Source organism: Sarcophilus harrisii, chromosome X (genome assembly GCF_902635505.1).
Source record: "Sarcophilus harrisii chromosome X, mSarHar1.11, whole genome shotgun sequence".
In the NCBI taxonomy this organism is placed as follows: domain Eukaryota; kingdom Metazoa; phylum Chordata; class Mammalia; order Dasyuromorphia; family Dasyuridae; genus Sarcophilus; species Sarcophilus harrisii.
Window position 1 is genome coordinate 44,451,268 of NC_045432.1, and position 15,239 is coordinate 44,466,506.

The following is a 15,239-nucleotide window of genomic DNA, read 5'->3' on the forward strand; positions in this document are numbered from 1 at the left end:
CTGGTGTGCAACCAATTATATTATGTCTTCTGAGCATTTGCCATGCCCTGGGTGCAATTCCCATTTGAAAAATAGGAATACAATGACAATTCACACATTTAAACAGTAGCCTTAGTATGATAAATTATTTCTACTGTTTTCACTTTGTGGTTTTTCATCAAGCGATAGGAAAATGTTTTAAAGAATATATAGTAATTTTCAGCAACTCACTACCCACTTTTTAAGAGAAGAGTACAGATGAGCCCCTTCAGTTAACATCACATGTATTACCTCCAATCACAAAGAAACTCAGTGCTAAGAAATTTTTTTTTGTAAAAGCCCTTGAATATGCTCAGTGAATTGACTTCTGTCCATTAGTGCTCAGGCTCCAAATTTAGTAATGGCCTAATGTGTTATTGCCACATTGATCCTCTATCATTTAAACAGATGACATTTAAAAATGCAGCTCTTAGTGTGAGCTATAAGGGGTATGATGGTTAATTCAGGCAGATGGAACTTATATTAGTAATGGCATTATAGACTCAATTCATGACCTGCTCAGCAACTCTGCACTCTTTCTTTTGCTCCCTCTTGTGTTTCTTCAACGATGAAGCTAAATTCTGTATACATAATGTGTATATATAATATATCTAGAGAAAACAGAATTTGCCCATCAGCTGGAGTTTGATGTTTTGTGGAATTAATCAGTGGTGATGGGGGAAACAATGTGAAGCAGATAAGATCTTTAGAAAATTGATACAATTCAGTAGAATCAAGGTTCAATATCATTTAATGATGTGACATATTTCCCTCACTATTATATGTAGGTACTAAAGATGAACTGAAAATAAATACTCTTTTATTAAGTTAAATTAACATCGGGTTTTTTTTTTTTTGGTATCCAGAAGGCTAACTCTGAATAGTTTTTAAACTTAGTTTTTAATCACTTGCTTGATGATTCATCAGATCAGACTGTAGCTGATTAGATTAATATGAGTTCAGAATGTTCTGCCACAGGTCCGACACAAATAGTGAATATTTGATGTGGACTCTATAATCTGGAGTGAAATGAGACTGTGTGCTTGCTCCTATGTTTTTAGCTTGTTGTTTTGAGCCATGTTGTTAAATGCCTTCAATGAGGACAAACATGACATCAAGCAACTACACTGATGGTAAATTCTTCAGCTTTGCACATTTCGTGTTTCTTCTGCACTAACTCACCCCACATCTATCAGATTGGCTAATATTACAGAAAAGAAAAACAATAAATGTTGGAGAAGATATGGAAAAATTGGAACACTTATGCATTGTTGGTGGAGTTGTGAATGGATGCAACCGTTCTGCTGAGAAATTTGGATCCATATCCAAAGGGCAGTCAAACTAAGCATACTCTTTTTATATCTAGCAACTTTGCTAACATTGTTTCTAGTAGTTTTTTAGTTGATTCTCTAGGATTCTCTAAATATACCATCTTACCATCTGCAAAAAATGATAATTTTCTTTCCTCGTTACCTACTCTAATCTTTGCATTTCTTTTTCTCCTTTTATTGCTAAAGCTAACATTTCCGGTAAAATATTCAAAAATAATGGTGATGATGGGCATTGTTGTTTCACCCCAAATCTTACTGGAAATGCTTCTGGCTTATCTCCATTTCTCATAAAGTCTGTTGATAGTGTTAGACAGTTGCTACTTACCATTTTAAGGAAAACTCCATTTATTCCTATGTTCTCTAGTGTTTTTTATTGGAAATGAATGTTGGATTTTATCGAATCTGCCTACTCTTTGTCTCAATAGTATCATTTCTAGATCTGTATCCCAAAGATAATCATAGAAAAGGGAAAGGACCCATATGTCCAAAAATATTTACAGCAACATTTTTTGTAGTGGCAAAGAATTGTGGGAAGGCCCATCAATTGAGGAATAGCTGAACAGTGTAATGGAATATACAACATACCTGGAAAGTAGACTGCCAAAGTAAGTGAACTTATCCACAGTATTCAGAACTACATTTGCTGTGATTTCTGGCTCCATATACAGATCTTACGATGCTGGCCAATGTAGCACCTGTGTTTTCTCGGTGTTGATTGTTAGGTCAAAATTAGCACAAGCAGCAGAGGATGGATCCATACTTTGTTGCATTTCAGCTTTGGAGACTGCATTGAACACACAATCATCTGCAAATAAAAAATCATGCAGCAACACTCCATCCCCTTTAAGTTTAGATTATAGCTCATGGATCATAGCACCTTCTCTGATAAGGGTGTGCCATCCTGGGAGGTCCATATTATACGATCACTTCTAAAGTTTTTAAGAGAGACCTTGAGATGGCTTTTTCTGACCACCTTGTGAGTGATTGCCCTGCGTGAGTTTTCCATAAAATAGTCTTTTAGGCCAGTGTACATTTGACATTTGAATGGGGCTACCAGCCCACCAGTTTTTCTTTCTGCAGTAGAGACTTAATGCTTGGAAATTTAGTTCAAGAATACACCTCAGGGTCTGGTACCTTATCCTGCCAGGTGATCTTCAGAATCTTCCTAAGACAATTCATATAGAAGAAATGTGTTTTCCTGGCATGGCACTGGTAGACCATCCAGGTTTCACAGACATATAGCAATGAAGTCAACACAATGGCACTGCAGACCTTCAGTTTGGTAGTCAGTCTAATACCTGTCCTCTCCCACACTTCCCTTTGGAGTCTCCAAATACTGAGCTAGCTCTGGCAATGTATGTGTTAGCCTTGTTATCTCCTGCGACATAAGAGGCACTGCTGTAAGCTTCTTGTGCTGGTCCAAGGACCTGGTCTGTAGCTTTCTGTGCAGGGGCCTCAGGTGCTTGAGGCTTGCCCATTTCCCCGGGGGTGGCCCACTATTGTTTCCTGGATTTTGGGACTGGCAAGTTGCCTTTTACATTGGAACTGAAGGCCTCCCATATGAGCTGCTGTGCCATTAGTCTGCTCAGCTAAAACTGAGGGCCCTTGCTTGCTGATCTGTGCTGTGGCTGAACCTACTACTGGATACTGTCTGCATTCAGCTATTCTTCCCTTTTACCCAAGTGAGAGACCTTTCCTGAAGTCCTTCCTTGTTTTCCTCTATTCTTTTGTGCATTCTGCTTAGAGACTTGATTTAAAATGTTTCAGAAGCAAACTGGAGAGAACTCCTGATTTCTCTCTGCCATCTTAGCTCTGCCTCCCCAAAATCTAGACTCTCAATAGAAATAATGAACGAAGTATAAACAATTATACTCGAAAGAGAGAATCCCAATAGTAAATAACTTGAGCAGACCACAAAAGGAAGAACTGGAGTAATTGAATTCAGCAATTCAATGTTTGATAAACCCAAGAATGTAAATTACTTGGAGAATACTTTATTTTATAGAAATTGCTAGTTTGGGGGCCAAAATAAGGTTTAGGCCTATGTTATTAATATCGTATATTAATATAGGCTAATGTTACTATGGTTCCAAAATATGGTACTTTAAAACTATATGGTATTTCCTTTTGTGGGAATGCACTTTATATTTTTCAGAAAAATTTATATATATATATATATATATGTATACAATATGATAAATATATGAACATGTATGCATGTAATATAATATGTGAATATCTTAATATATATTAATTATACTGTTCTTTATATTCTTATACAATACTGTCATGACTTTCTGTCTGAGAGGCAGTGTTGGATAGTAGATAACATCAAGAGCTTGGGATTAAGCTACTGAATTCTACCCATCCCAAGGAAAAATTCAGAGACAGTATTTAAGCACAAATTTGTCATGTAGAAGAGATGCTGCAGAAGGTCTACAATGAACGCCACACATGGTATTCTCAGCACCTGTTGAAGAAGCCATGAAGGAACCCATGATATTGGAGGCTTTGGTTCCTAGGATGTTCTCAGAACCGTTTGTGGGAAAACATCCTGAAAAACTCAAACAAGATTCAGATGATGCTACAGGGCCATCTTCAGCCCCTGGACTTGGGAGCTGACTCTACTGACCTTGTACATTCCAGAATGAAAGAGCTGTAGTTAAACTTGAAAACTTGGAGGTAAATTAAGGCAGAATCAAAATAAATTGCTTGTACGTATGTGTGTGTATGTGTGTGTGTATATATATATATATATATATATATATTCACACACATACACACACACACATGTGTATACATATATGTATGCACACATATTTTAAGACACTATTTACTGCAGTTACTAAGGAAATGTTTTTTTATTTGCATTGAGTTGTTTTCAAGAAATAAAGGGTAAATTGATAAAAATAAAAAAAAGAGCTTGGGATTAGAAAGACTTTTGCTAGCTATATCACTATGGGCAGGTGGCTATTTACCTCTTTAATTTCTTTCTTATTTGTTTTGTGGTTTGATTTATCTAATTCTGAGAGTGCAAGGTTGAGGTCTCCCACTATTATAGTTTTGCTGTCTGTTTCTTCTTGCAACTCTCTTAACTTCTCCTTTAGGACGTTAGATGCTATACCACTTGGTGCATATATATTTAGTATTGATATTGCTTCATTGTCTATGCTACCCTTTAGCAAAATATAGTTTCCTTCCCTATCTCTTTTAATTAGATCAATTTTTGCTTTTGCTTGACCTGAGATAAAGATGGCTATCCCTGATTTTTGATTTCACCTGAAGCATAATAGATTATGCTCCAACCTTTTACCTTTACTCTCTATGTAGCTCCCTGCTTGAAATGCGTTTTCGGTAAACAACATATTGTAGAGTTCTGACTTTTTATCCAGTCTGCAATCCACCTCCACTTTATGGGAGAGTTCACCCCATTCACATTTATGGTTAAAATTCCTAATTCTGTATTTCCTGCCATCTTATTATCCCCAGATTATGCTTTTCTTTTTCTTGCCCTCCCCCCCCTTCCCCAGTATTATACTTATGGGCCCCACTTGCGTCACTCAGCTCTCCCTCTTTAGGATCCCTCCCTCTTCCCTTTGAATCCCTTCATCTTTCTTGTACCCTTCCCTTATTACGCCTTTCTTTTTCCTTTTTCCTTTCTCACTTTTTAATGAGATGAGAGAAGATTCACTATAAAACAAGTATGTCAATTATTTTCTCTTTGAGCCAACTCTGATGAGAGTAAGATTGACACAATGTTCCTTCCCCTCTCTAAGTTCCCTCAGATATGATAGATTTCCTTTGCCTCTTCATGGGATGTAGTTTCCTTCTTTTTATCTCCCCTTTTCCCTTTTTCTTGACACTATCCCCTTTCCATTTCTACTTCCGTTTTTTTATGTTATATCAGTAAAATCAAATTATACATGTGGTTTTCATGTATATCCACAACAGAAATACAGTTCTCAAGATTTCCTTTTACTCTTTTCTATTTCTCTTGAGTCCTATGATTGGAGATCAAATTTTTTTTTTAGATCTGTTTTTTTTCCTTAGAAACAAATGGAATTCCTCTGTTTCATTAAATGCCCATCTTCTTCCATGGTAGAAAATGCTCAGCTTAGCTGGGTAGTTTATTCTTTGCTGCAATCCAAGTTCTTTTGCCTTTCGGAATATCAGATTCCAGGCCCTTTAATCCTTTAATGTGGAGGCAGTCAGATCTTGAGTGACCCTTATTATGGCACCTCGGTATTTGAACTGTTTTTTCCTGACTTCTTGTAATATGTTTTCCTTAGTCTGAAAGTTCTGAAATTTGGCCACAGTATTCCTTAGAGTTTTTATTTTAGGGTTTTTTACAGAAAGTGTGCAATGAATTCTTTCAACGCCTATTTTACCTTCTGATTCTATTACATCTGGGCAGTTCTCTTTGATGATTTCCTGTAAAATAGTATGTAGGCTCTTTTTTTCCTCATAATTTTTGGGAAGTCCAGTAGTCCTCAGATTATCTATCCTAGATCTATTTTCCAGATCTGTTGTTTTTCCAAGTAGATATTTAATGGTTTTTTTCTAATTTTTCTTTTTCTTTTTTTGGTTTTGCTTGACTGATTTTTGATGTCTCAATGAATCATTCATTTCTGTTTGTTCAATTCTGATTTTTAATGAGTTATTTTCTTCATTAGCTTTTTTTTAAAAATTCTTTTTGTAAGTCCAGTTGAGTTTTTAAATGAGTTGTTTTACTCTATGGAATTTTTTTGATTTCACTAAATTTTTTTAGTGTGTTATTTTCTTTTTCCAATTCACAAATCCTACTTTCTTGGGAATTCTTTATCTTTTCCAGTTTACAAATCCTATTTTCCTGGGATTTCTTTACCTTTTCCACTTCACAAATTCTGTTTCCCTGCACATCCTGGGAGTTTTTTTACCTTTTCCAATTCACATTTCAGGAAGTTATTACTCTCTTGCATAGCTTCTCTTTCCTTTCCCCATTTTTCTTCTAGTTCTCTTTTAAGATTTTTGATAGTCTCTTCTAGGAGACCCTTTTGTGTTGGAGACCATCAATTGTCTGGAGACTGTCTGCTATTAGTCTCCTCAGTGCTGAAAACCTGCTCCCTTTCTCTATAGAAGCTATGGATCATCCTTTTGATTTTTTTTTTACTCCTTTTTTTTTAAAGCCTGTAGGGTCTGCCTTCACGGCCAGGAAGTTACCAGCTTCCTCTACAGAGCAGTGATAGGTACATGGACGGTAGTTGTCCTGCCAATGGGCTACAAAGAGCTGCAAGGTACTCGAGTGCTCTGGGAAAAATTTCCCCATCAGAAGTAACTCCACCTGAGTTGTGCTGTGGAAGTGCCCTTAAAGAACCCTACTCTGGGGATTAGTGACTGCACTGGGGCTAAAGGCTGAGCAGTGAAAGTGTCACTACCTCAAGCCAAAGCCCTCAGTGGGCCTGTGGGTATTCGCAGTTCTCCAGTGAATAATCCCACATGTACTGGAAGTGTCTCTGTCCAGGGAAGCACAGTTGCACTGCAGGAAGTTCTATTGCCCCAGGCCAAGCCCCACACTGTTCAGATTAGAGGCTTCCCCAGGCTGCACCCCCCTGTTGTGCAGATTAGTGACTGCCCCCTACAGCCCCATGCTGCCAATTCCAGCTGCACAGATGTGCTGTAGTCTGTGCTGAGTCACTTCCGGTTTTGGGTGGGTATAGCCAGGTCTTGTTAGGTTCTGGAGTTTTTAGAGTATCCTTTACCTTTCGCTTTAATTTCTCTGCTGGTCGGCTTTGTAATCAAGGCAGAGCAGTCACCCTGTGGCAGAGTCGTCTCTATAACTTTTCTAGCCATAGAGGTGACTCCCCCCACCCCCGTCCACTCCAGATGGTAGTCTCTCCTATCTCCTGGCTTCCCCTCAGGAGAAACCTTTCCTAGCGATCTTCCAGATTATCTTTGGCTGGTAAGTTGTTGTACTTCTAATCTTCATGGGTTTTACCAGTTAAGCGCTATTCTTGAGGCTGAATTTAATAATTGATCATGAGGGTATGAGAGGAGCCTAGAAAGTCACATGTGCCTTCTCTGCCATCTTGGATCTGCTGCTTCCCCCCAGAAGGGATTTTTACAGTAAAATTCTCACTTCATTAATATACATACATACAAATGCACGCATATACACATAATCTCACAGAATTGATTCAAATTTGTAAGAATATGTGCCATTCCATCATTGATAAGGGATCAAATGATATTAATAGGTAGTTTTCAGAAGAAGAAGAATAGCCATATGAAAAGTTCTCTAAATTACAGATGATGAGAGAAATGCAAACCTGAATTTTACCTCACATCCATCAGATTGACCAAGTTGACCAAAAAAATAGAATAATTAAGAATGATTGAAATGCTGTGGGGAAAAATAGGCACATTAATTGGTGAACTTATAAACTGTTCTGAAAAAGCGTGAAACTATGTCAGAAATGTTACTCAGCTGTGCATGCAGTTGACCTAAGTAGTATTACTGCTAGTCATATATATAGATCACAGATTAAAGAATGTAAAAAATAGATACAAATATATTTTAACAGCTCTTTTTGTGTTTTCCATCAATAATAATTTATACTATATTCTATATGCTATGCTAAGTGCTGGTGACACAAATAAATACAAAGACAGTTCCTACCTGCACAGAGTATATTATAGAGCTGTGCTAATTAGAGTGCTAATTGAGACATATTTTTCTTTAGAGGACATTTAATGTTTTCCTTTCCCATGGATGCTTGTGAAAAGAGTTTTTTAAAAATTTTTAATAGAGGCAGGATATGGGAGGAAAAGAAGGTGAATTTTCATTGAATGAAAAAATAAAATTTAATTTTAAAAAGGTATCCTTGATTTTTTTGAACAATGAATGTTAACACAATAGAAGAGAGAGTAGTTTTTTTTACTACCATGCTAAATTGAATATATATATATATATATATATATATATATATATATATATAAAAAGAAACAAACATTATGTAACTGACTTCACAGTTTAATATATAATCATCTTTTCTCCTTTCTCTCTGTTGTAATATTTGTGTTGATGTTTAAGTTCATAAAATAAAATAAAAATTTGCATGAGTGAATGAGAGATTAAACTGAGAGTTTTAAACAGCTTAATCTCTCAATGTTTTCAGTTTCTTTATTTTGTTGCCACAGAAGTTTATTTCAGAATGTTGTGTTTTATAGAGGATCCTGCATTTTTGTTTCAACAATCCTCAGTGACTACATGAATAGTATATTAAAAGCATAAATGGGTACACAGTTTCTGACGTGTTACAACATTTTCACTAGTAATTTCTTTTGTTTTTAAGATGATAATACAGAAGTATATGGAGACTCAAATCTCGCACTTGCTATGTGATCATTATCTGTTTTATATAAGCATTTAAAGAAAATATTTATTTGACATTTTCAGAATAAAAGTTGTGTGAATTGTACACAGGGAAATCCAAAAAAGGATATTTTCATTCTGCTTTAAACAAACAAATTCACGTACCTTTGCCTTGTCACGTTATTTTTGAACATTTTTTCAGTGTCAGTTAATTGCATTCCATTTGGCGATTAGTAAATAAAACTCCATACATGGATTTTAAACAAACATAAAATTCCCACCATAAGTTTAAGTGCTGAAAGGCATTTTAGACTTTAGAAGTCATCAAGTTCAGCTTCCTTCCAAAGGCAGGAACTAAGTCTCAGAAAGATTCAGTGATGTATTTGAGGTCCTACAGATACTAAGGGACAAATCTGGGACTTGAGCCCAGGTTTCCTGATGCTGAAGGTAGTGCTCTTCTCATTTTCCTGTGATGTAGATGATTGGTTCTTTTGTACTGTTTCTTATATGCACACGGTAGCAAGTGATAATCTAACATTCTGAAGTCAGAACATTTTATATACATATTTGTGTGTGCATGCATACATATATATATACACAAATATGTAAAATATATTCAGTATTATTCAGTTAAATATTACATGACGACAGGTACGTGAAAGGAAGGGGAAAAATGACACAACAAGATCTTTGATATATTCTAGTATAGAAATCAGAATATTATGGCCCAGGGAAATCAAATAACTTGTCAGAAGCCATAAAGTACATTAATGGCATTGGGGACCAGAATTTGGGGCTCTCAACTGTGTTTCAACATCTTTCTTCCCTAAAATTATTTATGACTTTAACCAGATAGTAATTTATTTTTTGTATTTTTGGTTGTTTAAAGTAGTGGTGAATTTTAGAAAAACCTTAGACCTGTGGGTTTTTTTTCCGCCTGTTACTATCTGACCCCACTTTCTCCAAAAATATTCTCTCATAAAAAAGTAGTGTTTAGAGCAACTTTAAGCACTGTATAAGTGAGAATTTTATTTACATGTTAAAATTGAGAACACTTCTATGGTTTAACCCAATGAGAATGTCTCATTTCATTGTGGCAGTCTCTGTTTTGCCTAGTGGTAAACAATAGGTATGACTAGCCATTTGGTGAGATTCCTCTTTTGGGCTGCTTGGTTTCCACCTCCATGTGCTTTCCTAGAATAGATGAGTAAAATTTATTAGGACAACATTGGGAAGAAAGTGATATGGGATTCAGATGGAGGGCAGCATTGGCAGCTAAAGGGTGACTAGAAGAGAGGAAGGACCATCATTTGGGCTGAAATTCTTACAGTAGTTCATTTCAAGGCATAATCTAATCCTTTCTCTGCCCTGCATAATCAGAAACTCAGGTTTAGTCATCCTAACCAGAGTTGTTCTATTCTCTGGTCTTGTTGCCTTATCCTATCTCATATCGTGGCCTTGCCAAAGACCTACCTTGGATTATTCCCCCTTGGATTGCTTCCAGCATCTGTGTCCTTTGATTCTGTCTATATGCTACCTAATCAGACTTGTTGATATCATCAGTCATGCTGATTGAGCCCAGTACAAATTTCAGTTATTTAATTTCAACTAAAACCTCATCCCAGCAAGGCATTGTTACCATTCTTTTCCAAATAGTTTACTACTTGTGAACTACTTGTCCATGACAGCTATTTCCAAAGTTTTTTGTTTCTTCTCATGCCTCCTAGTATAACCATCTTCCACTTTCTCCACTAAAAAAAACCCAAAAAAACCAAAAACAAACAAAAAAAATCCTCACTTTTAAATTCACCAGCCATTCAATGCTTTGTGCTAAGATAAGAGCTCTTACTTCTTAGTTCACATTTCCCTGCTGTAATGGGAGTAGAGGAATTTGTTCCATTAGGCTCATGTTTGCCTGCAGAGTAGATACTCTCTTTGGAAAAAAGGACATTTCTTTGGAAGGTTAAGTTTTCTAAAGTAACTGAAATTATTTATTACTGTAAGTGTTTAATGAGGCCAACTGACATTTTGTATTCACATAAAAGTCTCCAAAGGTCTGAGAGAAATGATACAATGGTGGTGAACTTTGTTCATTCTTTATGGTATCTTTGTCAAACTAATATGAAAATATTATGTGGCATGTTAAACATTTATAATGTCTTCAGGTTTTCAAATAAGGTATTGATTTATGAAATTCCTGATTAATTTTTATTTTTTTTCAATTTAACCCATGCTGTAGATGTTAAAAATTCAGTTGCATTTTCATATTGAGCCTAATGGCAAATCACTACCTTGGCTGTATGTGGTAGAAGCATATGGAATTTAGGAACCCAAGTATTGGTTTATTTTCTCATCTAGATCTATTCCTGCTTCTTTGGAGTTATGACTACTAGAGAAGTTTTTTTTTTCCTTCTCTTTTTAGTAATGATCTATTCCCTACCACTTGTCAACTGTGCTGACTATTCTCAATGTCCTTTTGTCTTGCTGCCGTCAAATCCAATCTCCTTTGGTTCTCCTCTCTTAATTTTTCCAGGCCCCAACAGTGTTTCATTCTTGGAGATGTAACTTCATGTTCATTTAACTGAATTTTGCTTAATCCTACAATAATTTTATGATATTTATATTTATGATATGATATGATATTTATGATATGAAAAGAAATAATTCTTTTGTCCCTTTTCAGCTCCTTAATTTCCATTTGCATAAGTGACCCTTTTTGGAAGCTCTTTGTCTCTACAGAAATACCCAGGTTACAAAATAAGTTAAAAGCCTTGCTGACTTGATAATTACTGATGATTATATAATTAACAATTTAAAGTTTGTAAGCTGTTTAATGCACATTATTTATTGTGGTCCTCTCTATAACTCGATGAAGTTGGTGCTCCAGATCATTCTTTTACAGATGAGGAAATGAGTTCATTGTGGCAAAATGATTTTGCCCTGATTTCATAGGTAATAGCACAAGGGATACTTGAATGCACATCTTTTTGACTTCAGGTCTGGCACTCTGCCTATCCATACCTTGATGCTTTGGAACAAACAAAAGAATAAAGAGTAAAACATAATATTAGCTTGACGAAGCAATTAAAATCATTTCTGGTGTTGAAATTTTGTGGAAAACACAGAAACGGATGGTATTATGTGAACCTGAATGATGCTTGGTATAATTTGTCAGGACAGTTGCTGTTATAATGAAGCCAGTGAGTGGAAGGGAAACAACATTCCACTGTCAATGGATGGTTTGTGAATTATTCAAATGCCAAAAATTAGAGAATTTTACCATTGTGTACCCATTACCATTAACCCTTCTCAGGCCATGCTATTTACTTTCTAAATATTCAATTAGGAATGGCAAGGAAGTGAAGTTTTCCATTTCTCAATGCTGACATTTCTGTAGTATTTCTTAAAGGCATTTATTCATTCTGAATGATGTTTGCAATCATAACTTCACTCATGGGAAATTCTGTACCAAGTAAAAGGCCAATTTGATTTGCAATATATATTTCTACCTCCTTTTGCTTCTTTTCCCCTGTGTGTACCTGTCTTCCCATATGCTTCTATTTCCTGCCATTAACCTTTGCTTTCTCCTTGAATCATGTAGGACTATGTCCTATACCATTACTATTTTTTAACGTTTTTCTCAATTATGTATAAATTTTTAAAATATTCATTTAAAACAATTTTGAGTATGAAATTTTTTCTCTCTTCTTGCTTCTTCCTTTCCTCCTTCCTTGAGAAGGCAAGTGATATGATATACTTTGTATATGTGTATTTATATAAAACATTTATATATTTGCCATGTTGGAAAAGAAAGCAGACACAATATGAGAAAAATAAAAAAGAAAAAAGTATTTTTCAATCTGTGTTCAGACCCTATTGATTCTTTCATTGAAGGTAGTTTTTTCAGTCATAAGTCCTTCAGAATTGTCTTGGATCATTGTATTTCTAAGGATAGCTAATTTTTTCAAAGTTGAGCATTGGAAAATGTTGCTGTTATTATTTACAGTATTTTCTTGGTTGTGCTCTTTGCATCAGTCCACATAAATGTTTTCAGTATTTTCTGAAAGCATCCTGCTCATTATTTCTGCTGCCCCAATACTATTCCATCATAATCATAAACAATAATGTGTTCGGCCATTCCTCAATTGATGCACATTCCCTCATTTTACAATTCTTTTTCACAACAGAAAATCTGCTGGAATTATTTTTGTGTATACAGGTCCTTTCCTTTTTTTTTTTTAATCTCTTTGGGCCACAGACCTAGTAGTGATATTTCCGGGTCAAAGGACAGGCAGTTTCTATAGTCCTTTTGGCAAAGTTTCACATTGTACTCCAGAATGATTGGATCAGTTCACAACTCTACCAACAGTACATTAGTATTCCATTTTTCCACATTTACTCCAATATTTATCACTTCCTTTTCTGTAATAGGTGTGAGTTGTTATAATTTTAATTTTTCTAATCAGTATTGATTTGGAGCATTTTTATATGCCTATAGATGGCTTTGATTTCTTCATTTAAAAACTCTTCATGTCCTTTGATCATTTATCAGTTACAAATTCTTGTTACAAACAATCAGTTACAAACAATCCTTCCTATTGTATCCTAAGGTTCACTGGATATGTTTGTGATTTTTAACTAAACTGCACAGTGTGTTTTCTCTTCTCCTGAGCCTGTGATTTTTTTTGAAGATTTTCTGTTTTGTTTTTCCCTCTGTATATTTAGTGCTTAGCACATAGTAAATGCTTATAATTACTTTTTCATTCATTATTAGTCTTGTTTTGTTAGTGTGAAAACTGAAGCTTATAGTATCACAGATTTTCAGAGTTGGAAGTGATTTTAGTAGCCATCTGCCACAACTCACATCTGAAAAAAAACAAAACAACTTTTTCGAATATACACAATAAGTGATCACTTAACCTTTGTTTATAGATTTCTAGTGAGTAGTAAAATCCACAGATTACTTCAATGTCCCACTCCACTTTTGCATAGAAAAATTTGCTTGAAAACTCCCCCCCCCAAAAAAAAAAGAAAAAGAAAATTTCCCCCCATACACTCCCAGCATAAAGCTTAAATCAGCCTTTCTGTAGTTTAATTCTTGGAATCAGTCACAATGAGCACATTCCCTCTCCTGGTTCTGCTCATTTCATTTTGCATTTGTTCATGTATGTCTTTCCATTACCTAACATTTATTAAATGGTATGTGCCAAGCACTGTTTTGTGTTGGAGTTACAAACAAAAGCAAAAGAGTTTCTTCTCTCGAGGAGGTGAGTCTAATTGGGAAGACTACCTCTAAATAACTATGAGAAAACTCATCCCCCTCTTTTCTTTTCCACATACCCATATCATATCCAGGATAAATTGTAAATAATCAACTCAGGAAAGGTACTAACATATGGGTTCCTTAAGTCTTCTCTTCTTCAGGATAAATTTCTCCTGTAGCCCTTTCTCATAAGACACAAACTTCAGGTCCTTCACCATCCTGATAATTCTTTTCTTAATGTTGTCTAGCTTGTCAACATTCTTCCTTAAACTGTTGTGCGAAAAACTAAAACATTATAGACCAACTGACTTACCTACTTATTCCTGCAAGCTATTTTTCTCTTCATGTAGACCAAGATCATTCTGGGGGTGCTGCATCACATTTTGTGCTAGAATTTAGTATCATGATCCTGCTATTTAAAAACAAACTGCTATGTAATCATGCCTCTGAAATCTTATATGTGCAAAGTAGATTATAATACAAGTATCATGACTTTAACATTTATTACCATTGTATTTCATTTTATTTGAATCATTTCATTGTTATAACCTGCCCTCTTTTTTTTGAACCCTAACTCTGACATATAACGTAACTATCTCTATTAGCCCTGTGTAATCTCCAATTTGATTAGTGTGCTTTTTACATCTTTAACTTATTTTTTATATTTCTTTTTAAAAATATTTATTTTTAATGCATATTGATTTATGAATTATATTGGGACAGAAAAATCAGATCAGAAGGGAAAAACCATGGAAGAGAAAAAAACCAGAAAAAAGATGTGAACACAGCATGTATGAATTTACATTCAATCTCTATAATTCTTTTTCTGGATGCAGATGGCATTTTTTGTCCAGTGTCTATTGGGATTGCCTTGGATCACTGAACCACTGAGAAGAACCAAGCCTTTTATTCTTGCTGTCATTGTATACAATGTATTCCTGATTCTGCTTGTTTCGCTCAGCATCAGTTTGTGTAAATCTTTTCAGGCCTTTCTAAAATCTGCTTGTTCATCATTTTTATAGAATAATAATATTCCATTATCTTCATATACCACAACTTATTTGACCATTCTTCAATTGATGGGCATGTACTCATTTTCTAATTCTTTGTTACTACAAAAAGAGCTACAGACAATTTTGCATGTGTGGGTTCTTTTCCTTCCTTTATGATTTCTTTGGGATACGGACCATCTTTAAGTTATTGATAAAACACTTATATAGTGTAGGCCTAGCTTAGCTTTCTGACTTTGCATTGGCTACCTGATTTTAAGTTGACA